Genomic DNA, 12,710 nt, shown 5'->3' with positions numbered 1-12,710 from the left:
AAATAGGCCCACAGAGGTCCATGCAGAAGGGAAAGATGCTGAAAGTCCATGGACCATTTATGCCTGGATGGGACCTGCTTCTGTCCTGAGCTCCCCCGCTTACTGGAGCTGGCAAATTATCTTTTCCCCCAATTGCAAATTTTTTCCTTCTCCAAGGTTGGGAGGATGGCTCTAGGTGCAACAGGGCCTATCTCAGGCCCAGAGAATTCAGCCGCTGAAGCCAGTTTTGGGGTGGGGGGGGCATGGCAATATATACACAAGTACTTAGCTTTTGCCGAGAGCACCATTCTTCTCAGGTTCTGGAGGTGTGAGTGGACTGTGTGGCTGGCTGCTTCTCCCTGAGGAAACTGTGGCCGAACGCTAGTACCAGCCTGCCGCTGCCAGACCAGGAATGGTGCCTGAAGGCTTCCTGCGATTCAGGTCTGGGTAACTCCTCTCAGCTTCTGAACAGTCTCTTCCACTCCCCCTCAGTTCATTTTCTAAGCTCGTCTTTGAAGCTCAGGGCTCCTAGCTTGTCATAATACTCCTTTCACTTTTTTTTTCAGGTCTTTGTTGTAAAGAGGGCTCTCCGGAAGTGTCTGTGTATTCCGCCATCTTGGCTCTGCCTCTGTAGAAGTTTTTATAAATTTTGTATATTAGTCCTTTATCAGATATAAAACCAAACCAAGCTCAGTGCCGTCAAGTTGATGCCGACTCATAGCGACCCAAGAGGACGACGTAGAACTCCCCCATAGGGTTTCCAAGGAGTGGCTGGTGGATTTGAACTGCCAACCCTTTTTTTACCAGCCGGAGCACTTAACCACTATGCCGTCAGGGTTTCCTTATCAGATATAAGTTTCCCAAATTGTTTCTCCCACTATGTAGGCTGTCTTTTCACTTTTTTGATAAATTCTTTTGATGAACAGAAATATTTAATATTTATGAGGCCCCATTTGTCTTTTTTTTCATTTGTTGCTCATGCCTTTTATTATTATATCTGATACCTACCAAAAAATACTTAGTCCTTATATTTTCTTCTATGAATTTCATTTTCAAATTAAGGTCCTTGACCCATTTTCAATTGGTTTTTGCACATCATGTAATGGCTGGTTCCTAGTTTATTCTTCTGCATGGGGATATCCAATTTTTCCAGCACTACTGATTGAAGGGACTTTTCCTTTCCCAATTGGATGAATTTAGAATTTGTGTTGAAAATCAGTTGACCACATATCTATGGATATATATATATTCCTGTAGTCTCAGTTTTATCCCACTGGTATATGTCTATTATTATATAAGTACCAGGATGTTTAAATTAGTGTAGCTTTGTAGTATGTTTTGAAGTATGAGAGTTTGAGCCCTTCTGCTTTATTCTTCTTCAAGGTTCCTTTCAGTATTTGGGATCCCTTGCCCTTCCATATAAATTGGAGAATTGCCTTTTTCTTTTCTGTCAAGATCCTGTTGGAATTTTGATGGGGATGGCGTGGAATTAATAGATTGCTTTGGGTAGTATCGACATCTTAATTGTATAAAGTCTTCCAACATGGAATGTTCTTCAGTTATTCAGGTCTTCTTTGATTTCTTTTAGCAATGTTTTATACTTTTTTTGTAAATAGGGATTTTACCTGCATTTACTCATAGGTATTTTATTTTTTAGATGCCATTGTAAAGAGTAATATTTTAGTATTTCTTCTTTTTGCAGATTGCTGATGTACAGAAACTGTGCTTATTTTTGTGTATTGATCTTGCACACTGTTGCTTTGCTGAATTCATTTCTTAGTACTAATAGCTTTTTTGGTAGATTCTTTGGTGTTTTCTATGTATATACTTGTCATCTGCAAAAAGAGATAGTTTTACTTCTTCCTTCATTACTTGGGTACGTTTGATTTCTTCTGTCTCACCTAATTACTCTGGTAGGACATCCAAAATGATGTTAAATACGAGTGGTGAAAGTAGGCATCTCTGTCTTGTTCCTGAACTTAATGGGAATGTTCTCAGTCTTTGTCCACTGAGTATCATGTTAGCTGTGGGGATTTTTGTAGATGCCCTTTTTTGTATTGAGAAATTTCCCTTTTATTCCTACCACTTATTTATTTACCCAAAGAACTACAAAGTATTGTAGTTCTGCTAGGGGAGGGGCAAGCATTGCCTGGTCCACAGTTTTAGTATAGTTTTTAAACAGATATTGTCTTGACTCAGTTTAGAGCCCCTGGCTGGAAGCCAGCCAGTTCACCTTCTTTAGTAGCTGTTTAAGTCCACTCTCCAACCACAACCCTCATTGGATTCTCACACTCCTGTGTACTATGCACCTGACTTAATTATTCTGGGTCTAGTACCAAACACCTAGGAACAGCCCCTATGTCCCTGGATCCCACAGAATTATTAAAGTGGGCCAGTCCCCGGGTGGCCTGCATAACCTAGCTAAACCCACCTGTTTTCCACACTTAAGTCACCTCCTACAATCCCAGCCTGTTTTTACCGTATCTCTGGGTACAGCCCCTTGTGAGGTCCTGCACAGCAGCCTTCTCTGGTTGGGAGCTGTAGGTAACAGCGTTTCTTATAATTTGGAACAATGGGACATAAAAGAAGGCCGCTCAGATAGGAGACCAAATGAAGCCCTAGAAATACAAACCTCCACCACTAAGTAAATTCAATATATAAACTCAATATATGATTAGGCACTGACTACATCATACATACTGTTAAGGACAGTCACTGTTAAGGGAGAAGCACGGTCATGGTCCTTAACATCAGTGAAAGAAAACTTGATGCGAGAGGTGTTAAATGTTGTTGTTATTAGGTGCCTTGAGTCAGCTGTGACTGAGGTGACCCCATATAGAACAGAATAAAACATTGCCCAGTACTGCACCATCTTCACCATCATTGATGTGTTCGAGTTCATTGTCATCCTGAATGCCTTCCAACCTAGGTGGCTCATCTTATAGCACTGTATTGGACAATATTCTTTTGTGATCCATAGTGTTTTCATGGGCTGATTTTTAGAAATAGATCACCAGGCCTTTCTTCTTAAGTCTGTCTTAGTCTGGAAGTGCCACTGAAACTTGTCTACCATGTATGATACTGCTGGTATTTGAAATACGATTGGCATAGCTTCCAACCTCATACATAGCAACACGCTAACTACCACAGTATGACAAACCAGCAGACGGGTGGTTGAGATGTTAATTGCACTTGATAAATACCTGATTCTCCAACAATGTCCAGTTGAGGGTATGCTATGAGCTAGAACCATCAGGGCATATGCTAATTTAAATATATTTTAATTCACTGTTTGGAATTAATACATTTAAGTAACTTATAGATAGAAAATTATGTTAAATTACCTTATCGTGAGATGTTTAATACTATCTCTCATTTGTATAGCTTCTTAGAATTTTCAAGGCATTTCAGGAAACATCTTCTAACTACCTATAAATTAGGGAAAGCGGTTATTATAATTCCCATGTTACTCAAGAAGAAACTAAGACTTAGAGAGGTGAAGAATCATGTCCAAGATCGACAGTCTGGCCATTAAAAGATTAGAAGTCAAGGACTCCAGCATGCAGCCTGATCCAGACACCACCCTACCCCTTAGCTGTTATTGTTGTTAGCTGCTGAGGAGTGACCCCCCACCCCATGGTTACCCTGTGCATAAAAGAACACCAGATAGTTTTGATTCACAAGGCTCTCATTAACTGATTCTCAGAAGTAGATAACCAGGTCCTTTCTCCTAGTCCATCTTACTCTGGAAGCTCTGCGGACGCCTGCTCAGCATCATAGCAACATGCAAGCCTCCACTAACAGATAAGTGGTGGCTGCCCATAAGGTGCGTTGGCTGGGAATCAAAGCAGGATCACCCCCATGGAAAGATCACTGAACCACCAGTGCCTCTTACCTTTTAACTAGGGAAGTATAATGAGCAGTATAGTGGCTGAGCAGTCTACGGGACTGGATTATGGCTCTGGTCTCTGTGGGGTCATGGGTTCGAATCCCACTGCTGCCAACTGTGTTTTGGGGGCCCTGGTGGCTCAGTGGTTAAGTGTTTGGCTGCTAACCAAAATGTTGGTAGTTCAAATCCACCAGCCACTCCTTGGACGGCCTATCGGGCAGGTCTATTGTGTCCTATAGGGTTGCTGAGTTGGAATTGACTTGATGGCAGTGGGTGTAGGACAGCATGTTGTTGTTAGGTGCCATCGAGCTAGTTCTGACTCATGGTGACACTATGCACGAGAGGATGAAACACTGCCCGGGCCTGGGCCATCGTTACAGTCATTATTATGCTTGAGCTCATTCCTGCAGGCACTGTCCGTTTACCTCGTTGAGGGCCTTCCTCTTTTCTGCTGACTCTGTGCTTTGCCATGCGTGATGTCCTTCTTCAGGGACTGATCCCTCCTGACAACATATCTGAAGTATGTATATCGCTATCCTTGCTTCTGGGGAGCATTCTGATTGTATTTCTCCCAAGACAGATTTGTTCATTCTATTGGCAGTCCATGGTGTATTCAGTATTCTTCACCAATACCACAATTCACAGGTGTCAATTCTTCTTTGGTCTTCCTTATTCATCGTGTAACTTTCATATGTATACGATGGGATTGAAAATACCATGGCTTGGGTCAGGCGCACCTTAGTCCTCAAAGTGACATATTTGCTTTTCAACACTTTAAAGAGGTCTTTTGCAGCAGACTTGCCCAGTGCAATGTGTCTTTTGATTTCTTGACTCCTCCTTCTATGGGTATTGATTGTGGATCCAAGTAAAATGAAATCCTTGACAACTTCAGTTTGCTCGCTGCCACCCCCTTTGTTGCCAGTTCCAAACACCTGCTAAACTCTGTCCTGTGAAGCCTGCATGTGGCGGCCAGCAGCTGGACTGGCCACCACTCTCAGGATTTTTACCTCCTATAACTCCAACAGAAAAGTTTTTTTCTTTCCCAGCTGATGCTGGCACCACCAAGGGAACTCTTCTAAAAGACATCTCTCCAGATTGCTTTCATGGGTGTTGGAAACAGGGGCCAGTCTGTGGACATAAGTGGGCTTCAGGTAGCCTTAGCTGAGGGTCATTCAGATCTCCAACCCAGAGTAAAGCTAGCTTCCCTAGTATTCGCAGTGACCCAGACCTCGATTCTTCCAACTCTGGATTTGACAGCTTGATTGTCTCTCAAAACACAGAAGCTTTAGTCAGTGTTCCAAAACCATCTATTGAAAGCCATTTTTGGCCATCGTTTGTCTAACACCTCCACTCCACGTTTGTGAGGATGAGTTGACGTGGCTAAATCCAACAGAGACTGACCATGCAATTCAGTGGGATACATCAATGTGTGTTAAGAATAGCACTGGTGTAGAGATGAAGCAAATAATGGCCAAAGCCTTCAAACACCCCTTATCTGCTCAACAAGCACATTCCTTGGTGACTTAGAAAAAAATGCAAGACTTGTTTATCACATTGGCCTGATTCCAGCCAATCTTCCTGATCTCATGGAAAACAACTCTCTAGTTACTATAGAAATGTTGCTGAAATTAACACACAGTCAAACCCGATAACCAAGTATGTTTCAGGCCTGGTCAATATGGACATGTCCTTACATTCAATGGAAGTTGTAAATCAGCTTACTATAGCTGTTGATCTACCTCTTGAATTTATCCACCTTTATATATCAAATTTCATCTCTACTTGTGAACAATTTAAGGGTCATTTGATACACCTCGTCTGTGTCTTCCTCCAGTCCTTGATCTGTAACAAAATTATTAATGTACAGGACTTGTTTATAGAAGTACAGGCGTTCTGTATTGAATCCCATAGGATATGAGAAGCTGCTGGCCTTTTCTGGTTGTTGAAGACGTTGCATACTGGGGAAACCCCTTCTGAGACTAATAATTATAGTAATACCGCATCGAAACTACGTCATTCATTGTTCATCCATACCGTGGTATAATTTTTAAAACTGTTAAAACCCTGAGTGGATTGCTTGGTGTAGTGCATATAAACAATACTTTATCAACTTGAAGTTTTACTTTCCTGGATGACTTTTTACCTTGAGATGAATTTTTGGTAAAAACTTGAAAAAACTGTGTCTTTTAGGTGTCTTGTTGATAATTATCCGTGTGAGGAACGGTTATCCCAGAAAACTATTACTGCAAAAGAGCAGATGAGCAGTAAAGAGCAAAGCGCCTGTTTTTGTTTAAAAGTCACGTTGCAGACTTCTGATAATTCCTGAATCCAGCTTTCATGAGGTTTCAGTGCTAATGTATTTCATGAGAGTAAATTAAGATATTCTTAAAAATTTGTGATCCTGTCCTTGATGTGGCATTAGGCAATTGTTTTGATTCCTCAAGGGACCAAGAGAAATTTGATTCTTCAGCCCAGTTGTACAGGTAGCACTTAACTTCTCATTAAGTACCATCTGAACCAAGGACACACTTGTAAATTTATCCCTTCTTATCATGAGGATTACAAGACAACAGAGTAAATGTATTCCTTGGGACTGTTGAAAAAAACACAGGAAGTATTAGGAAACTTCTTCTAGGCCGAAATAGCTGCTATAGTTTTCTATTTGTTTGTTTTTTTTCCCCCTCTGAAGACACTTCTTCTGTAATTATTGTTGTTAATATAAAATAGTCATTTTTTTTTTTTTTTTTTGAGGAAAAACGCCAGTTCGTGCTTTGAGAGGAATACTATTTCAAATAGTTTGCCGAGTGGGTGCTATTATTACCCTCATGTCTGTGGTAGGGTAAAGGACATGTTTGAGAAGCATTAGAGCAAGGTGGTATTGTGTGAACTTTTAGTCTTCATTTAATTCTTGGACAACAGTGCCTTACACTGAAGTTCTTTATTTTTAATGAAAAAAAAGTGTATATGTGTATATAAGGAGCACTTGTGGTACAGTGGTTAAAGTGCTTGGTTGGTAACCAAACAGTCAGAGGCTGGAATCCACCAGCCAAACCCACCATCCTCTCCACAAGAGAGAGATGTGGCAGTCTGCTTCTGTAAATATTTGCAGCCTTGGGAACCCTATAGGGCAGTTCTACTCTGTCCTGTAGGGTAGCCATGAGTCGCAACTGACTCAACAGCAATGAGTATGAGTAATGTAGCCAATCATTTCAATAAATGTAAAACTATATGTCAGGAACAGGTCCCTGGGTAGTGGAAATGGTTAAGTGCTAGACTGGTACCCAAAAGATTAGGGGTTTGAACCTGTCCAGAGTAGCTTTGGAATTGAAGCCTGGAAATCTGTTCCAAAAAGACTACAGCTTTGAAAACCCTACAGAGCAGCTCTACTCTACACGCAGGAGGTACCCATGAGTCAGAATCAACTCAATGGCAGCAAACAACACCATGTCACGATTGTTTTTTTTGCTCAGTATAAAGACCTTAGAACTTGTAAAGAATGTGTTTTAATGCTTTACTATTGCTTTGTTATTAAAATAGATTATGCATATTTAAACTACTTCTTAAATTTGAATTCTTTTATATTAATTCCATTAAACTAGGCCCTTTCACAGAAGTATACTTTCCAGAGTTTGTATTCCAAAGGAAATTAATTCAGAAAGGAAAAAATAACTGAATATAAAGCAACTAGAACAATTGTAGGTAGATTTCCTTGGAAAACTTTTATTATATCATTCATACCGAGGTTTACAAAATGTGTCACCTACAGTTTAATAAATATTGACTTTAGTTGTGGTAGGGTGAATTATTCTTTGGGGACCAAAGAGCATTTAGGAGGTGATGTTCTTCTCTTGACTGTTTGCCTGGTTGTCTTGGGTATTGAACATGCCATGGATTGTAAATACTAGGATTCAGAGTGTGGCAGATGAGTTGTCCCTGACACATACCTTCTCTGCTAACTGTAACAACAGTAAGTGTGATGGTCAAGGTTGTGTATCAACTTGGCTGGGCCATGATTCTCAGTGGTTTGGCAGTTGTGATGTAGCTTGGCAGTCTTATGGTGATATGATCACTTCCACGATGAGATTTGATATAATGTGATCACCTCCATAATAGGATCTGCTATGAGTAAGAGGTTGGTCAGGTGGCCTGCATTGAATAGAAGTGGACATTCTGGCAAGGTTCCTGGTCTTTTGCTGGCTTTATATCCTGCAGCTGGCTCCTGTTCGTCTAACCTCCAGTTCTTTGTACTCGAGCTAGCAGCTTACCTTTGGTCCTCCCTGCTGATCTTGGGATCCATCAATCTTTACAGCCTGTGAACAAGAGCCCTGCTCTCTGCCCGGCCAAAGTTGGGTTCTCCAGCCCCTGCGGCTACATAAATCAGGAGAACCAAGCCTCTATCCTGACCCATGGACTTGGAATGTTTCAGCTTCTACAAACGTGTGAGCCGTTTCCTTGATGTAAATTTCCGTCTCTGTATATATTTGTAAGCCTCACTGGTTTTGATTCTCTAGAGAACCCAGCCTAAGACAGTAACCAAAACATCAACTGCAACCATAGGTACAACCTGGGAAGGCACCACTTGCAGTATGCTTACCTGGAGGTGGGTGATGGGCTGAGTGTTTTCATGTATTATCTCACTTAATTATTACTCCAGCCTTAGAGTTAGGCTTTACTAAACCAGATTTATAGATGAACACCCTGCAGCTAACAGCAGAGTGTAAACAGCTAAGACCACATGCTGGGAAGCGGTAGAGCTGGGATTTGGCTTCTTTACCCAGGTTAGCCTCAATGTCCAGTTTAAAGATTATGGACATTCTGAATTTCTTCTTTGAAGCATGCAGGGGAGGTAAATGTTTCACCTGCAATTGGCATAGCAATTGTTCGCTTTTGAAAAATGGTATTGATGTAGGTAAAGATCACTTTGTAGCTGAAACAGACAGAAAAGATTAAATGATTCAGAGCTGACATTTCATTTGCTAGCAATAGAGGAAATGTTACCAAATCTGAGAAATACAGTGGCATTGTAATTGACTGAATTCACCAAGGTATTTCAGTTTTCTATAGTGTTTTCATTTGTGGAAATAAAGGCCACTCAAGAACAAGCAAAAGCGCTTTATTCAGAGCTGGCTATGACAAAGGAGTCAGCCACCATCACTTGTATTTTACAGAGACTCAGAGGCAGGCAGTGGAGAGAGAAAGTTTAATTGTGGAAAAAAAAAAGAAGGCTGCTTAGGGTGTGGTCTTATTGGAGGTTGTTCGCATGGAAAACTGGAGGAAGTCTTAAGGAGAAGCAGGGCAACCTATATAATTGGTTTGGGGAGTATGTTTCTCTGATTCTGAGTTGTGAGTGAAGGCAAAAAATTGGGGAAGCTGGCAGTTATTGACCAAGTCCTGACCATTTGAGTGCTGATTACTGCAGAAACTGGTTTGTAGAACTACCTCATAGGGTTTCCAAAGAGCAACTGGTAGATTTGAACTGCTGACCTTTTGGTTATCAGCCAAGCTGTTAACCAGTCTGCCACCAGTTCCAAATTGTATTGCAAGCATTCTGAAGAAATGTAAAAAAGAAAAAAGAGAGACTGGTACTCTTCTTTTTTGCACAGGGGTGGGCAGAAATAAGTGTGCTTCCCCCCCCCCCCTTCTTTTTGATTTGTATTCACCCTTATAGTTATTAAGCATGATGCAGTGTTTAAAAAGCAAAATAACAATAACTAGGCAAATGTGATTCTTGATTGAATTACTTACTCATGTCTTTTGCATTTGTGTCAGTTGCAGGCCCCAGGCATCCAGGAGAGTTAGTCATTCCCCTGAAAGAGAGTCTTAGAAAGCAGTAACTCTGTTTGCTCCCTAATTTCATTACTGTTAAATAATGGAGACTCTGTATTCTGCTTTCTGTGTCATATAGCTTAATTTGTGAGCTTAAGATGTACAGAATTTGGTAAATCACCCCCAGAACACTACAGTATATTTTTACATAGAATTAAGATAATTTTAACTCTTTTCAGTAGATTTCAAAAAGAGCTTAGAGATAGAGCCCTTAGGTCTTGTTTTCAGAACATAAACTGATAGGTCCCTTGGATGGGACTACATTTATCTCTTAAAATGCAACATTACAGTTAGTGGTGTTATAACTTTTCTGCAGCATCTGGTGAAAACAAGATAATAAATCAGATTAAGACTGTTGCAGTGATTACAAAAAAAGGAAATATAAAACTTCAAGAGCAGAAACTTGGGCCTTTGACTCTGAAATCCTAAGGAACAACTGGAGCTTATCAAACATTTGACCTATTAGGAAACTGTTGTTCCATGAAATCTACTGTCAAAGAGAGAAACTGAGAGCAGATATCTTATATTGATTTTAGGATTTCCTTATGCACAAAACTAAATATTCACTATGAGGAAGTTCCTGACCAGGATTGATCCTGCCAGCTACTTTTGTTTAACCAAAGTTGCTAGTCTTTTCTTTCCTGTTCAAAGCCTGGCTTGCTGAATTTGACTTTCAAAAGATATGGTTGGGTGGAGGGCCAGAGGACAATCTTCTTACCTGATGTCAGTTGATCTCAATAAAAGAGGGAGGGAAGGGTTCAGTCACTCATGTTAATATTAGCCACTGGTTGAGCTTCTAAATTTCCTTTTTTTTTTTTTCATTTTTTAGCCTCACTGTACCTAGCTTCTTCGGACCATTGCTTTTTCTGGAATCAGAATGGTATCCCTATATCAGAACAATTAGGCCAGATAAAGAAATAAAGCGTATCCAGACTGGTAGGGTAGTAGTGAAAGTTTCTGTATTTGCAGATGATATGATCTTATACACAGAAAACCCTAAAGAATCCTCAAGAAAACTACTGAAACTAATAGAAGAGTTTAGCAGGGTATCAGGGTACAAGATAAACACACAAAAATCAGTTGGAACCTGGAAGGCATTATGCTGAGCGAAATCAGTCAGAGGCAAAAGGACAAATATTGTATAAGACCACTATTATAAGATCTTGAGAAATAGTATAAACTGAGAAGAACACATACTTTTGTGGTTACGAGGGGGGAGGCAGGGAGGGAGGGAGAGGGTTTTTTACTGATTAATTAGCTGAAAAGAACTGCTTTAGGTGAAGGGAAGGACAACACTGAATACATGGAAGGTCAGCTCAACTGCACTGGACTGGACCAAAAGCAAAGAAGTTTCCGGGATAAACTGAATACTTCAAAGGTCAGCGGAGCAAGGGCGGGGGTTTGGGAATCATGGTTTAAGGGGACTTCTAAGTCAATTGGCAAAATAATTCTATTATGAAAACATTCTGCATCCCACTTTGAAATGTGGCGTCTGGGGTCTTAAAAGCTAACAAGCGGCCATCTAAGATGCATCAATTGGTCTCAACCCACCTGGAGCAAAGGAGAATGAAGAACACCAAGGTCACACGACAACTAAGAGCCCAAGAGACAGAGAGGGCCACATGAACCAGAGACCTACATTATCCTGAGACCAGAAGAACTAATTGGTGCCTGGCCACAATCGATGACTGCCCTGACAGGGAGCACAATAGAGAACCCCTGAGGGAGCAGGAGATCAGTGGGATGCAGACCCCACATTCTCATAAAAAGACCAGACTTAATGGTCTGGATGTGACTAGAGGAATCCCGGCGGTCATGGTCCCCAAACCTTCTGTTGGCACAGGACGGGAACCATCCCCAAAGACAATTCATCAGACATGAAAGGGACTGGACAGTGGGTGGGCGAGAGATGCTGATGAAGAGTGAGCTAATTATATCAGGTGGACACTTGAGACTGTGTTGGCATCTCCTGTCTGGAGGGGGGATGGAAGGATAGAGTTGGAGGCTGCCAAAGGCCTCACGTAAGGACAGACTGGAAGGGTTGACTCATTAGGGGGAGAGCAAGCGGGAGTAAGGAGTAAGATGTATATTAACTTATATGTGACAGACTGACTTGATTTGTAAACGTTCACCTGAAGCTCAACAAAAGTTAAAAAAAAAAAAAATCAGTTGGATTCCTCTATACCAACAGAAAAAGAACATTGAAGAGGAAATCACCAAATCAATACCATTTACAGTAGCACCCAAGAAGACAGAATCCTTAGGAATAACTCTTAACGGAGATGTAAAAGATCTATACAGAGAAAACTACAAGGTACTGCTCTAAGAAACCAAGAGACCTACCTAAGTGGAAAAACATACCTTGCTCATGGACAGGAGGACTCAACATTGTAGAAATGTCTGTTCTACCAAAAGTGATCTTATAAATACAATGCAATTCTAATCCAAATTCCAACAACATTTTTTAATGAGATGGAAAAACAAATCACCAACTTCATATGGAAGGGAGAGAGGCCCTATATAAGTAAAGCATTACTGAAAAAGAAGAACAAAGTGGGAGGCCTCACACTACGCGTTTTTAGGACCTATTATACCGCCACAGTAGTCAGAACAGCCTATTACTGGTACAACAACAGATTCATAGACCAATGGAACAGAATTGAGAATCCAGACATAAATCCATCCACATATGAACAGCTGATATTTGACTAAAGCCCAAAGTCAGTTAAATGGGGAAAAGACAGTCCATTTAACAAATGGTGCTGGCATAACTGGATATCCATCTGCAAAAAAATGACACAAAACCCATACCTCACACCGTGTGCAAAAATTAATTCAAAATGGATCAAAGACATAAATATAAAATCTAAAATGATAAAGATCATTGAAGAAAAAGTAGGGACAACACTAGGAGCCTTAAAAAATGGCATAAGCAGTATACAAAACAGCACTAACAATGCACAAACACCAGAAGAGAAACTAGATAACTGGGAGCTCCTAAAAATCAAACACATAT

At 40.7% G+C, this 12,710-nt stretch overlaps 1 pseudogene; it reads left to right on the top strand.

The window, feature by feature from the left end:
- Positions 1-804: 804 nt before the first annotated feature.
- On the top strand, positions 805-5,912 carry LOC126061733 (CCR4-NOT transcription complex subunit 11-like; annotated as a pseudogene).
- Positions 5,913-12,710: the final 6,798 nt, after the last annotated feature.

Source organism: Elephas maximus, chromosome 18 (assembly GCF_024166365.1).
Source record: "Elephas maximus indicus isolate mEleMax1 chromosome 18, mEleMax1 primary haplotype, whole genome shotgun sequence".
Lineage (NCBI taxonomy): Eukaryota > Metazoa > Chordata > Mammalia > Proboscidea > Elephantidae > Elephas > Elephas maximus.
This window is presented reverse-complemented; position numbering and strand designations above follow the sequence as displayed.